General features: G+C 50.3%; 1 protein-coding gene across 4 annotated transcripts in view; it reads left to right on the top strand.

Annotated features, from left to right (window-relative positions):
* The first annotated feature begins 963 nt into the window (after positions 1–963).
* PRDM11 (PR/SET domain 11) overlaps positions 964–13,931 on the top strand; it is a 43,973-nt gene continuing 31,005 nt past the window's right edge. The window contains exon 1 of one of the 4 annotated variants that reach the window (XM_063332110.1): positions 964–1,098. The gene's annotated coding sequence lies outside the window, so the exon portion shown is untranslated. Of the gene's footprint in view, positions 1,099–1,316; positions 1,613–13,931 lie in introns of those variants that run through there. The other 3 variants (XM_063332112.1, XM_063332114.1, XM_063332111.1) reach the window with 3 other exon arrangements.

Raw genomic sequence — 13,931 nt, 5'->3', positions numbered from 1 at the left:
GACCTGATCCTGAAGTCCTGCCACCTCCCAAACTCTCAGTGACGGCAGCAGAAGCAGCTCAAGGATGGCAGAAGTGGGCCTTTGTTTTTCTTGGGCTACATCCTTTTTTATTTTATGCCCTCACTGCTTTTTCTCTGCTCCACACCATCCCTTTGTAGTAGGCACCTCAGGGTGGAGGATATTAGGAAAGAATTTTATTTCTTGAGACTGCAGAAAAGGGTATTTCTCAGGGCTGCAGAAAAAGGGAAGTAGTTCCAAGTATCCAAGCATGCACGTTGTCACCACAGCCCTGTTTGCATACAAGCCCATTGTCAACCAAAGGAACTGGAAAATTATGGCTATTTATCCATCCCTCTCTTTACCCCCCGCTGTGCCTCTTTTGGCAAAGCAGCTCAACAGTTTGCATTGTTTCAAATTTAATGCTTGCAGATGGTTTTATTTAGAAATTGTTTTATTGGTGAGACATGCTTCCTCTGTTTATTAAATTATGCCTACTTTTTGTCATCCGTCATGCTGCCCGTAATTTCTGCACAGAGCCCGAGTGCAGGGTTTGTTGTTGTTGCCGCCGTTGCTGTTGGGTGGGTTGCCTTTTTGGGGGGGTAATTTGAAATACGATCGAGCTCCGAGCGCCAGGGAAAACACCGCATCCTCCGCATTTCGCTTTTCGCTCGCACAAGGGCATGAGGCTCCCAACGGGCGACCGGAGCCGCGCACCGCCGGGCTCCCGCCGCCGGCAGAGGGGCCCGCCCCGGGGCCGCTCAGACCCTTCCCCCGGCCGGTGGGGGAGCCCCGGGGCACCGTCCCCGGGCGGGGACAGGTCTCACCGCCGTCCCCCCGAGGCGGGCGGCCGGGTCCCGCTCGGCGGGGCGCCGCGGCGGCTGCCGGGCGGCGGCAGGTGGTGGCCGCGGCAGCGCCCGGGGTAAGGGCGGTGGGGGGGGGGGGGGGAGCCCAGCGGCTCCTCCGGGCCGGGCCCCTTCAGCCGGCGGCTCCCCCCGCCCGGACGGGTTTTGTCCTTAAGGGCCCCCCCGAGCCCCTGGCCGGCGGCGGGCGCAGATCGCCGCCGGCTCCCCGAGGAACTCGCCGGCTCCAGAGCAGGAGGTGGGAACCGGGGGCGGTTTGGGTTTGCTCGGCTTTTTCTGTTTGTTTTTTTTTTTTTTTTTTCCTCCCCTGCTTCGTGCGGCTTTTGGGGTTTGTTTTTTATTTATTTCGCCCCCCCCTCTTCCCACCCCGGATATTTGGAGGGAAGGCGGGAGAGCCGCGGCCCCGGGAGCCCTGGCGGGCCGGGCCGGGCCGGGCCGGCGGCGCCTCCCCCCCGGTTCGGGGGGTCCCCGGGCTCGGCCCCCGAACGCCCCTCTCTTCCGTTCTCCATGTCATTTCCTGTGCTAATAAGATGGTGGTCACGGCCGGGAGGGAGGGAGCCGCCGTCGCCGCCTCCGCCGAGCCCGGCCCGGCCCCGGGACCCGTCCTCGCCTGGGACTAGCCAGCGGGGCCGGCGGGGAGGGAGGGCGCAGCCAGCTGGGCTCTCCCCCCCTCCCCCCACCCTGTCTCCCCTCCCCGGGCGGAGCGGGCCCCCCGGACACCGAGGCGGGCCCCCCGCGCCCGCAGCGCCGAGGTGAGTCAGCCCCACTGGTAGCCAAGGTGGCCACGAAAATGGCTGCGGAGCGCGGGGGCGGGGGGGTGGGGTGGCGAGAAGCCGGCCCATCCCGGGGCGGGGGGCGGATGAGGGGTGCCCGTAGCGGGCGGGTCGGCGGCGACCCGCGGGCACAGGTAGCGGCCCCCCCCCCCGGCTGCCTTTTCCCCTACGGGGCGGGCGGCGCTGTGCCCGGCCCGTCCCCGCCGCGCCGCTCCCGCCCTTCCCCTCATCGCGCCCCCCCCCGTTCGCTCCCTCCACACCCCCCCCCACCGGCGGCCGTTAGCGGGGCCGGCGAGTGACGCGGGCGGCAGCCAATGGGCGGCGGGGGCGGGCGGGCGCGCGCCACATTGGAACGCGGGGGCGGGGCGGCGGGGCCGCTCCCCGGGGATGGCGACGGCGGGGGCGGCCGGGTCGCCCCGCTGTGGGACGGGCCCTCGTTCGGCGGGTTGGGGCCACCTCGGCGCGGGGTTTCCGCCGCCCGCCGGGCTGCGCCGGGCCTCCCTCCATCCTCCGCGACGGAGCGGGGCCCGGCGCAGCCCGGCGGGCGGCGGGAACCCCGCGGTAGCTGCGGGATGCTTTGCTTGACTCGCGTGGAAAAACTTCACCAAATGCCTGTTCTTCTGGCCTTTCCCCCCTCTATCATTATTGTTAAGTCGCTGTACTTCTGGCTTCTTTGTAAAAGCTCCAGAATAACGTGATTTTTATATATATATATATGTTACATTTTTTTAAACCCGATTCCTGTATATCTCTTGGCACATTCCAAAGGGAAAAGGACGATGCCTCCAGTGTGCTGTTTCAAATCCCTTTTTGAAAAAAAAAAAAAATATGCTGGCCTGTGGGCAAAGCTGTTGGCTCGGTTGTTGCTTCCTCTTTTCCCAGTGATTAATGCCTCTCATTAACGGGGAGGAGAACTGGCAGAACCAGCTTAAAAGGGAAAAAAAAAAAAGAAAAAAAAACCCAAAACAACCATAAAACACCAATGCGACCATAAGAAAAGGTTGTTTTCTAGCACTGCAGGTGTGCGTCTCGTTCTGCTGAGCCCCGGCCCCAAATATCCAGCAATTCCCCCTGGATCCGGTCCTGCCGGCGAGAGGTTTGACTCTGTTAGAGACCGGTGGAGCGGGAGCACGGCACGCGGCTTGGGTTGGGCTCCGTCTCCCCCTAAATTTCCGTTTCACCGAGTTTATAAGCAATGAAAGTGGAAAGGGAAATGACTCTTTCGACTTTCTCATGTCTTGTGTACAAACCCCACAATAGCCGCGCATCCCCGAGGAGGACGGCAGCGCATTTTTTTTGTTTTCGAGTGCAAGTTGCAATCGGAAATGAAAGTACTCGGATGATGCTTATTTGCTTCTTGCAAGGGGCGCTTTGACCAAAAGTGTTCCCGCTGCACAAATAGCTTAGCACGGGGCCGAGCAGCACAGGGCTCTCGAATCACGAACGAGTTCAGGCGTGGGGGCTCTTGGTGTGGCCAGCAGAAGGGCTGTGTTGGCCAAGGAAAGGTGGTGGAAGGAGATGGAACCACTCACCAAGGGAAGGTTGGAGGGAGGAGTGGGAGATGCTGAAGGCTGCCCTGGCTCTTGGCTGGGTGCTGAGTTGACTGATCCCGCTGTGGTGTGGAGTAGCAGGACCAGGGGAAGCCAGCGTTCCCTCCTGCCTGGTGGCCATGTCCATGGAGTGCAAGGGAGGTCCTGTGCTCCCAGCTCGGTGCCGGCTTTGCTGCAGAGCTTGCTGACTTCAGGAGAGCGGCCCTGTTGCTCCTCTGGCATCTTGGTGGATCATGTGTGAAGCACAGTGCTTTCTGGGCCAGTTTGTGGGGGGCGCTCTCATCGTGAGCCTTACTGGTTGCTGGTAGCAATTACTTGTGCTTTTCTGACAGGTTAAGTATTGTGAGGGTCATATCTGGTTTTATGTAATAAGAACAAAAGCAAAGGCTTGTCTGAAATCTTACTTTTGTCGTACTAAGGCAAGGTCGGTCTTATCGGGGTGGGGTCGGGGTTGGTGGTTTACTCATTTTGCCTGCTGGAAAGCGATGGGCCTGCTCAAAGCAGGTTGGAGGAGGGTAAGAGGAGCCTGAAGCGGGAGGGCTGCTCTGCCGCAGCGGCTGGGGGGCCACGAGCCACCGAATGGAAGTCACCGCCCTGAGTCAGGAATCAGTAAAGTACATGTAGTGAGGGGGGAAACGACAAGCCCAGGCAAGAGAGGTCTCTGGTCTTTTTATAAAGAGTACCACGTACACTTTATCCTTTCTGGGTGTTCTTTCATTTTGTAACTTCTGTCTCATGCTGGTTAATTCACAAGCAAAGCTGTGTTTTGGGGTTGGTTTTTTTTCCTCCCCTGTATCCATTTACACCAGAGAAGCACGTGCTTTCACCTATATCTTTATTCTTAAAGTTGCTGGTAGCAGGGTCTTTCTATTGCTGGTTTGGCTGCAAATGCTACTAACCGTTTCCAAAGCTCTTAAAGTACTGCCTTCACCATCAAAAAAAGCCTCATTTAATTCATGGCATTTCAGAGTAGCATATTTAAAATTGTTATTACTGATCTGGTATTACTGGCACATGTGTGAAGATCTGCATGAAGAAACTAAACGTGGTCCCAAGGACAAAATGTTTTAGGGTTGGTGTTTGGGGTTTTTGGTCAGCCAAATAGATTATAAATTGTAGGTGAACTGGGGGACCTCCGGAAGGAAAAATTAAGATGTTAAAACTTGATCCGAATACACGAGACCGGGTAGCTGTAAGGAGTAATGACTCTTGTTCCCAGTAGCGGGAGTGCAGGTGGGAACTTTGGATGCGTTGGGAACATGTGTATCTGAGACCTGTGAACAACTGGTTTTCTCAAGAAGGCCAAAACAAGCAAACATCACTTTTCTTCCTCAGTGTGGATTGCAGCTTTTTGGCATTTTAAGAAATCTGGAGTCAGTTGGACGCACATCCGGATAGACTTATCTGTCTTCTTGCATCAGCGTGGAGATCTTTGACCTGGGCTCTCACCTGAGTACAAGTCCTTCGGACCCCAGGACTGAGAGCTGCCTGAGGCACAGGCGTAGCTGCTGAAGTGGGTCTGCACCTGGAAAAACTGCTGGCATTGAGCAAGTGGCAGAATTCCTGCCACCCTGCTGCTGGGCAGCCCTGCTGTGCGGTGCTGCCTTTGCTGCTCTGTGTCTCACCCCGTGTTGTCAGGCTTGTGGCGTATTTCATCACGGGCACTTCTACAGCGCACCCGCCCCGGAGCTGTGTTGTACAGGGTGAGGTTTCTTGGACCAGAGCTCCTGTGCAGCTGCAGACAGTTTCAGTGCTTCCTCTTGCACTGACCTCTCTACAGTAGTGGAGCAAAGACTTTAATTCCTCAGGCTCTTCCATTCTCCCGGTGACCTCTTCTCTGCTGCTGAAGGTGTTTTTTAAACAAGGCCCCTAGAGCAATGGTCCTTCTAAAGCTGCATAGTAAAATGTTGCTTTTTAGGAATCCCTGCTAGTTAAACTTGCCCATGCCAGTGGATGCCAGCAGTGAGTGCAGCCTCCCAAAGAGAAAGTGGAGAGCACAAGGTGAGAGACAGGTTCTTGTCGCCCTGCGTGGCATCTTCAGAAAGAAGGTGAGGGAAGAGTTCTTCGCAAAGGGAGAATGTTTGCAGGTGAGAGGCCAAACAAAGAGCCGTGGAAAACATAGAGCAGTCCTGTGACTTCTTTGAAAGTGGGAGCAGCCAAGGTGGATGGAGGAGAAAGCTGGCGAGGAGGGCAACACAGGCATCCCACATTAGATAGTTGTTCTTTTAAAATGCCTACCACGTGGTAGGCACTACATTACTAACAGAAAAGACCCGGAGGATTGTGAGCAAGGAGGGCAGAAAGCAGCGGTGAAGGGGGACCAGTGTAAATTTTAACTTGGCATTTCACATGTCCACTGTGAGTTTTTAGAGGTCTCACTTTAGGCTTCAGCTAGAGTCGGTGAAGGTGGTGCTAGCACCAGCGTTTTTCCTCCCTCTGTCCCAAACTTCACACATAATTTCAAGAATCTGTGTTTCTGCTAACCGTCAGGCGTTGCAGTTGTGCTTCCTGGGCATTGCTGTGTTTGTGCGAGCCGACATCCCCGAGAGCTGCCAGTCAAAGGCCTCCCTCCTCTCTCCGCAAGGCAAGGAGGCAGCGCTCCAGCATTTCAGACTCGGAACAGTTTCTCCGCAGTCAGAAGGTAAAAACATTATACATATGATTTAAGGTTTAAGCTGCAGAAACTGGCAGCCTCCAGAGGGAGATCGGTAATGCATACTGCAGAAGACCGTTTCAGTGCAGTCCCTCGGTCACGGACAGCCATCAATAAGGGGCCCATCAGAAGGGCAAAAATCGTCCGATTTCAGCACGCTCTGATAAATGGCTTCGTTTCTCTGCCCCTTTTCTGTTTTTCCTCCTTAGGCTTTGGCTTTTCAGCAAGGCTAGTTCTACTTCAACTGCTGTGACTTGTCCTGGAGGGGGGACTGCCGCTCCGAAATAAGTGTCGGCGTCGAGCCCTGCTGTGGCTGGTGCTCCCGGTGGCCCACTTGCTGGGGGCTGGAAGCTTGACCGTGGGTACTGGGGGTGATGTATGAGGACAGAGTGGTGAAAGTGCATGGGAGGTGATATGGGGAATTATCTTGTGCGGCAGCTCTAGAATTGCTTTAATTAGCTACCCATGAGAGCCAGCGGTGCTCTTGCCTTGCGCAGCGGGGAGCCAAGGCACTGAGCATCCTTTGCTGGTCCCCGAGCCAGGTCACTCCTGCATGCCGGGGAGCACTGGCTCCCGGCTCCTGAGTGCTCCATGGGCACACAGCTCCTGTGGCTACCCACGAACACCCTTTCAGAGTGGTTCAGGGTGGTGAAGGCCAGTAATTGGAATTGATGTTGGGCAGGGACATCAGCTGTTTCCAGGCTGATAACCAATGTGAAATATTGTCCAGTACATTCCTCTTCAGTACAATGAAGCTTTATTTTGAAAATGTATCATAATATGCTGAGTGGAGTTAAATGCGGTCCTTCAACTGCAGACTCAAACAGCTAAGCAGACTAAGAGTACACAGCATCTTCCTTGAAAGACGTTGTAAGTTTGGCTGGATTACCTTTCCACTCCTAGCATGTTCCTCTTTGCACCTTTCATTTGGATAAACTTGACTTCCTTGTGTCTCTGTGTACCAGGGGGTTTTGCTGCTGTTGCTGTGTTTTGTCTTTTTTAAATAAATTTCTTTTGTTCTGAGGCTGCTGGAGTACTTCATGTGGTCCGCTGCTTTCTTTAAATTGGACACCTTTTGCTTGGAAAGGCTAATGTGAATGTTAAATACGGCACAGTCTGAGGAATCCAGTGCTTTTATCCCTTCAGAGGAAAGTAATGAAAACACTCAGAAACTGACCAAAGGAAAAATCAATACTGACACATGACCATAATTTTGTGAAGAATAAAATACATTCTAGAGTTGTCATGTGTATGCACCTAGGCACGCAGATTATCTTTTGTGGGCTCAAATGAGATCGTTCTGGTTTTGAAGAACAGAAGATTTTTAATTATTGAAATTTCTCTTGCCTTCGTGATTGGGAAGAGAACTTTTTCATGCATGGTATGTGTGTAAGTTGCTTTGTTCCTTGAGAAATTTTTTCTAAATCGTGTTATGAAGGACTACTGGATGGGTGCAGTGGTACCTGACCCTCAGTGCAGACCACCAGCTAACACTGCATTGCACTTGCAAAAGCAGTACCACCAGGAAGGTGGATCCACTTACTGCATCTGCTGGACGCATTGAGAGCTAGCACCAACTAAATTAGATGCTAACATAGAATCATAGAGTGGTTTAGGTTGGAAGGGACCTTAAAGATCATCTAGTTCCAACCCTGCTGCCATGGGCAGGGACACCTCCCACTAGATCAGCCCCATCCTGGCCTTGAACACTTCCAGGGACAGGGCATCCGTAGCTTCTCTGGGCAACCTGTTCCACTGCCTCACCGCCCTTATAGGGAAAAATTTCTTCCTGATATCTAATCTAAATCTACCCTCTTCCAGTTTGAAGCCATTACCCCCCATCCTATCACTACATGCCCTTGTAAAAAGTCCCTCTCCAGCTTTCCTGTAGGCCCCCTTCAGATACTGGAAGGCTCTGGGAAGACCGTATAGCAGCCTTCTCTTCTCCAGGCTGAACAGCCCCGACTCTCTCAGCCTGTCTTTGTAGCGGAGGTGCTCCAGCCCTCTGATCATCTTTGTGGCCCTCCTCTGGACTCATTCCAACAGGTCCATGTCCTTCTTATGTTGGGGGCCCCAGAACTGGACACCGGACCCCAGGTGGGGGTCTCATATGAGCAGAGGGGCGGAATCATCTCCCTTGACCTGCTGGCCGTGCTTCTTTTGATGCAGCCCAGGATATGGCTGGCTTTCTGGGCTGTGAGCACACATTGCCAGCTCGTGTTGAGCTTCTCATCCACCAATACCCCCAAGTACCACTCCTCAGGGTTGCTCTCGATCTGTTCTCTGCTGTATTTGTGCATGGGATTGCCCTAACCCACATGCAGGACCTTGCACTTGGCCTTTTTGAACTTCGTGAGGTTTGCACGGGCCCATCTCTCAAGCCTGTCCAGGTCCCTCTGGATGGCATGCCCTTTTTAGGTCTGATGGACTTCACTGGTGGTTGGTTGTTTGTTTTTTTTTTAAAGTAAGTCTCATTCTGTAGTCAGGTGTTGAAATGTTGCTTTTGAATTCTTTTGGGGTAGTCGATGAACTTTTGTAGTCCCTCAGTGCCTTCCATACATGAAGTCATTGTGACTTCTTTATGGACTGGAATTGGATGAGTTGTTGGGCTCTTTCCATGCTTCTGCTAATCAGCATTTTTAAAATGTCCGCAGTGTAGAGGCCCCAGGAATTTCTGTGCAACCCAATACCTTCTATGTAGAAGACACACTTAAGGAGTGGGTGTTGAAGGAATGGACCAGAAGCATTTGGGCCCTGCTGGAATTTTTTTTGTAGTTAGCTGTGTTAGGATATACAGGGTCCGAACATCCCTCTCTGTATGGAAGGGAATGTGCAGATCAAATGGTGGTGGTTGTGAATTCAGCACACGGATATCTGATTTCTTGGCAGATCTGACACCGGGAGTATCTGGACTGCTGCCTGCCCCAAGGAAAAGGGGGTCGGTGTGACCCATGCTCAGCCAGTACTCATCCAAGCAGTGTAACATGAGCCCCTAACCTGTAGACAGATTTACCAGCCCTGAATAATGTCTGTTGTACTGTGAGATCTTATCTCCCTAATGGCCTGCAAGAGGGTACAAATGAGGAGAAATAAATACAATACGGCTCTTGCTTTTGCTTCCTCTGCATTTTGTGAAATAGTTGATTTGGTCTTGTTCTGCCTGGTGTGTTTATTAGTGTTTTTAAAGGACTGAGCTAGTTTGTTAGAATTTTAGGAACAAATGAAAATATTATTTGCTCCTAGCTGCTCATTTCCCCCACCCCCAAATATTCTGTCTCTTTTTGCTGAACAATTTAAAAGAAAGGAGCTGCTTGCCATGTCCTGAAACCCAAGTAGATTCAGACCACTGTAACCAACATAGAGGAATCGTCATGTTGCATCCTTCAACAGAAATTAATGGGCACCAACTGGACAAATTGTACAAAAGCAGGATTTCATCTTTATTTTGCGTCTGTACGCATAGGTCCCAATTGAATGGGGATTCTCCTGCAGCTGAGACTACCTGCTTAGAGGTGTTGGTGCTGCAGAGGCTTTAGAATTCAACGATTGATTCCTGAAGCTTTTGAGTTGGGTGGTGGGGAGGGGCATTGCTCAGTAAGCGAGTGCCTGATGGAAGTCCAGAGGTCTCTAGGAGGGGTAGGGGTTTCTCATCTGCCTTTGGGATAAAAAGCTTATTTGTAAGTAATTCCATCTGCTCAGGAAACTTGCTGTCATGTGGCTGTGTCGAGGGTAAAACTGTTTTGTAGTTCATGCTTTTTACGTGACAGAATTTAAGGGCAGTCTTGCAAAAATCACCGGTGCGTATAAAGGCAGACCGGCGCGCGATTGTCACTGTTGAGTGCATTGGTGGCTTCGTGCAGGAAAAGGATGCTCCGGTGAAATGCACTGAGTGAAATGCACTTTCTGACTCCGTGGGGCAGTTTTAATTTCGTGCATAGCTTGTCCATGGCTTACAGACGTGTGTGCAATCCTGTCTGTCCCATTAGTCCATCCCCTCTAATGCCACTAAGCGTTCACCAGTGGAAGAAAAAGAGTACTCCAGGTAATTTTTATTTAATTTTTTTTTTTTAAAAAACAAACTGGAACTTCTAGAAAAGTGTTGAGTGAAAGGCCGTCTTGTTAAAAGATGGATGTGCTCTCCAGAGGGGCTAATTTAGACACTAAGGAAATATATGTGGAGCTGATTGCTGGCCAGGTGCCAGCCACTGAAGGGCACCGGAGGCTGAAATGCCAGGCAGCGCTGGTAGTGCTGGCACTTCAGCCCAAGACGGTTGGGTTGCATGAATTATCTCTCTGCCTTCCAGCTAATTTTATCCTGTTGATTTTTCATGAATCATTTCCCATCTCTGTGGGTTAGAAATTAAAGTGGAAGTTTGCTAGCCAGAATAGCCACATCTGCTATTTAGAAAGTAGCGTCTGGGGTTTGCTTCCTGCCCGCCCCCACGCCTTCTTCCCTTTCCCTTTTTACCTCTGTCGATGTTCAAATAATGTGAATCACTGGTGTCGCTCACCCAGGGAAAGTTTTAGGCTGGCCAGCCTGCACAACGCAGGGGTCTTCTGGATGTGGGTGAGGTCGCGGTGGGCGGCTGGGTGACGTTGGTGGCAGGGTTGGTGGGTGCTGAGTGCTATGTGGCAGGGTCCCAGGCGCACGGCGAGGCTGGCAGGACCCGACCAGGGCGTCTTGAATTTCCTGCGTGTGCCTTATAAAACATTAAAGGCACTCCAGCGTCTTTTCCCTCTCCCAGCACAGCAGAAGAGAAGGAGCGCCATGGTAGCCCAGCCTGTGGCATGACTACCAAGAGCTTCTTCAGCCTTTTTGTCTGTCCATGGATGAGAGCAGCAGGTCATTTGAGCAGTAAATTCGCATCTCTGCTTTCTATAAAAGCGTCTGCATGGTGAAAAACTTAACTTTTCCAGACCCAAACATAGCTTCCCTTTGTTGAGTTGTGTGTGCTTGATTGCCATCAAGGCTGCCATCTGGGCCAGCAGCAAGGAGAGGATAAGTTGATTATCCAGAAGTTGAGTCCTATAAGTAGGGATCCAGGAGTTGCGTATCATGGGTTCTCTCAGTAAGCAAAGTTTTGCTGGCAGCTGCGCTTAGGAAAAAGCACATTCCCTTGAAACAAAGCAAGCACTAGATAAAAGAGAGGAGGTCTCAAGCCTGCTGATGTTAATTTTTAATCAGTCTTGGTGGATCACAGCAAATCCAGGAGACTGGAGGAGTGATAGCGTTGGGACAGTTCTGAAAATGGCCAAGTGCATGGCCTAGGAAATGGTAGGTTGGGTAGCATGACACCAATCCTGGGTAAATATAAAGTAATTCATGCTTGAAACTTGATGTTATGGAAAGGATCTTATACTTCTCAAACATGTCTGATTTTGTTCTTTGAGAGGCTTAGCGTTGGTTTAAAGAAAGATCCGTAGATGTGGTATACTTAGGTATATAAGGCAGTTAACTCAGTGCATGAGTGAGAACCCAATTAATATCTAGTGCCAAAGAATATCAATAAAATACGAGTGGCTTAGGAAGTGAAGGTAGTGATTGATAGAGAGTCAGCATCCAATAAATAAACTGAAGTGTCAGTGTAAACAGTAAGGAGGATGAAGGATACTCTAAGCTAAAGCACAGTATTAGCACACTAATAAATCAACCGTTTGTGTATTAACTTTAAGATGAATGTAGAAAATGGTTTTTCAGCCTCAAAAGATCAAGGCTCTGGCATTGCTATCTTAGATGAGGGGAGCAAATAATCCAGCTATTTTAAGCTAGAGCTTGATCGTTTTACAGAAGAGTCTCCGCAACATGATATGCGGAGACTGTGTTTTCAAAGAAGTAGACTTGATGACCCTTCCCTTCAAATGAGGGGAAGGGAGAAGCCAATTCTGGCCGATGCTTACTCAATGATGCAGAAGAAAGCTTGGCTCACCACTGGCGAAATGTGTAGATGAAACAAGTTTGATGAATTTTAGCTATTGACAGAGGAAGGACGGAGTAATGCAGTTTGTTTGGTGAATGGACCCATTGAAACAAAACCCTTTTCATGCAGACAAGTAGAGAGTTATGAACCTGGAAAAGCATGTCCTGAACATGATCTGCAAAGGGGAGGCTGTGTCCTGAGCAGCCCCATGTGAGAACGTGGGGGTCAGAATGGGCAGGGGGCTCTGGAGAGCTTTCTGTGCCAAGTTCTAGCTGGAAAAGACAACTGTGATTTTGGGCACACAAACGAGGAGGTAGTGAATCAGGGTGAAGAGGTGGTTTTATGTCTGTAACCCTTATATTTACTTCAGACTCAGTCTTAAATCAGCGTGGCTTTCTGGTGCCAGCATCTTGAATATAGAGAAAATTGAAAGAGTTACAAAGAAGGATGATGAAAATTGTTGGAAAACTGAGAAGATACTACATGGGTACATATCCAGGGCTCTGCTATGTATGTGTTTGTATTTAATGCTTATCACTATTGCTTCCAAACACCTTTCAGTGGTGCCTTAAGGAACAAGGCTTACATCTGCCACTTGGTTGTACTCTTATTCTGTCCTTCAGGAGAAAAATGTTGGTAGAATAGCATCTTGTTTTAGTGCGGGGTTTTGTGCCCGTTTGTTTAAACTTTATAAATGGATATATATATTTATGTTGAAGAAGCCAAAGGCAAAGAGGTGTAACTGGCAGTCCTGACCAAAGATGGTGAGGTTTGTTACAGCCATTAACCTGGGAAGTGATTCTTTCCGTTTGCTCAAAGCAGCGTCCCAACATGCCGGGTATTCCAGCCTTTCCCACTGGGTGCAGGACCTTCGAAAGAAATGCGGACTGGTACCCAGAACTAGAGAGATTCACATATAGCTTGTCTGTGATGAGGATTAACAGTTGAGGTGAACTTCTGATGAAATGTTGGCTTCTCTTCCCCCTGCTAGACTCGGGTGGAGATTTTGTCCTGTTTGTAGGCTATGGGTAAGGGCATGTGACGTAGAGGGGATCAGCCAGGTTGATGTAATTCTCCCTACCCTTAAATTACAGATCTGTGAGAAAAATGCAGGAAGCTGAACATAGCAAAAATGAGAAGTTTCCAGTTTAAGGGAATTATTTTTAATGTATTTTAAAAACGCAAGTCATTTAACGTACTCTTTCAGTTGCAGTGAGTAGCTGCCTTGGGTCCATGGCATGCTGCGCTGTTTCAGAGGCTTTTAGGCTGCATGTGAGCTTTACGTTTTCAGCATCCTGCTGTGTTGAGTCCTTACTCAACACTTAACGTAGAGAAGTTGCACCATACCCAGTTTGCAGAGGCTTGTGCTGATCCATAACGCTACCTTCCTACCCTTAGATCAACAAAGGGCAAATGCTCTGAACTCACCATAATACAGAATTTTGTGTCAAATCCTCTAAAGTCAGTGGTGTTTTCTACCTTGACTAGAAGCCACCATAAGACGAACTTAAGACTAGTTCAGGGATTATTTCAGAGGTTCTTTTCCTTCTTCCCACTGTGAAACATGTCCATCCTAGAGTAGATCACGGCAGGTTTTGATGACATGTTTTGCTAATGAGCCATGTAAGAGTGAGAGTACGAACGCATCTGGCATCCACTTGAAATGACAGGAGTTCCAGGTTGACGAACGGGAATTTCCCGGTCTCCAGCCTGTCTGCAGTCAGGATGAGACCGGGAACTTGATGTCGTGGCACCTCGATGCCGTTTGTTTTGATGTTGCTGGTCTGGGGTGTATTGAAACCACTAGGAACTCTGAGCCCTCCCTGCTGTAAAATGGGTTTGCGTCTCGTGGTTTTGAAGCTTGCTCTCCAAGCTTCTTTCAAAAGCTGCGGCAAAACTGGTGGTGCTTCCAGGTATCTATCTTGTAGTCCTGACCTTCCTTAGTGTTTTGAGAATTCAAAACTCAAAGAAAATGTTTCATACTTATCTTCTGCTTAATTTATGGCTACTATCTGTAGTGGAGTAATTGGCAATGTTGACAAGTCCTAGTTGCAGGCCATGCTGCTCAAATCCTACATCATCCATGCCCTGTAGTTTTCAGTAATTAAGTTTGATTTTGTGACTGCCTCAGCTTGTCTCTGGCTGCATGGGCTTCATTCAGCCCTGCTCTGCGGCTG

Source organism: Chroicocephalus ridibundus, chromosome 4, assembly GCF_963924245.1.
Source record: "Chroicocephalus ridibundus chromosome 4, bChrRid1.1, whole genome shotgun sequence".
NCBI lineage: Eukaryota > Metazoa > Chordata > Aves > Charadriiformes > Laridae > Chroicocephalus > Chroicocephalus ridibundus.
Note: the sequence above shows the minus strand (reverse complement) of the source record. Positions and strands in the feature narration are given on the sequence as shown.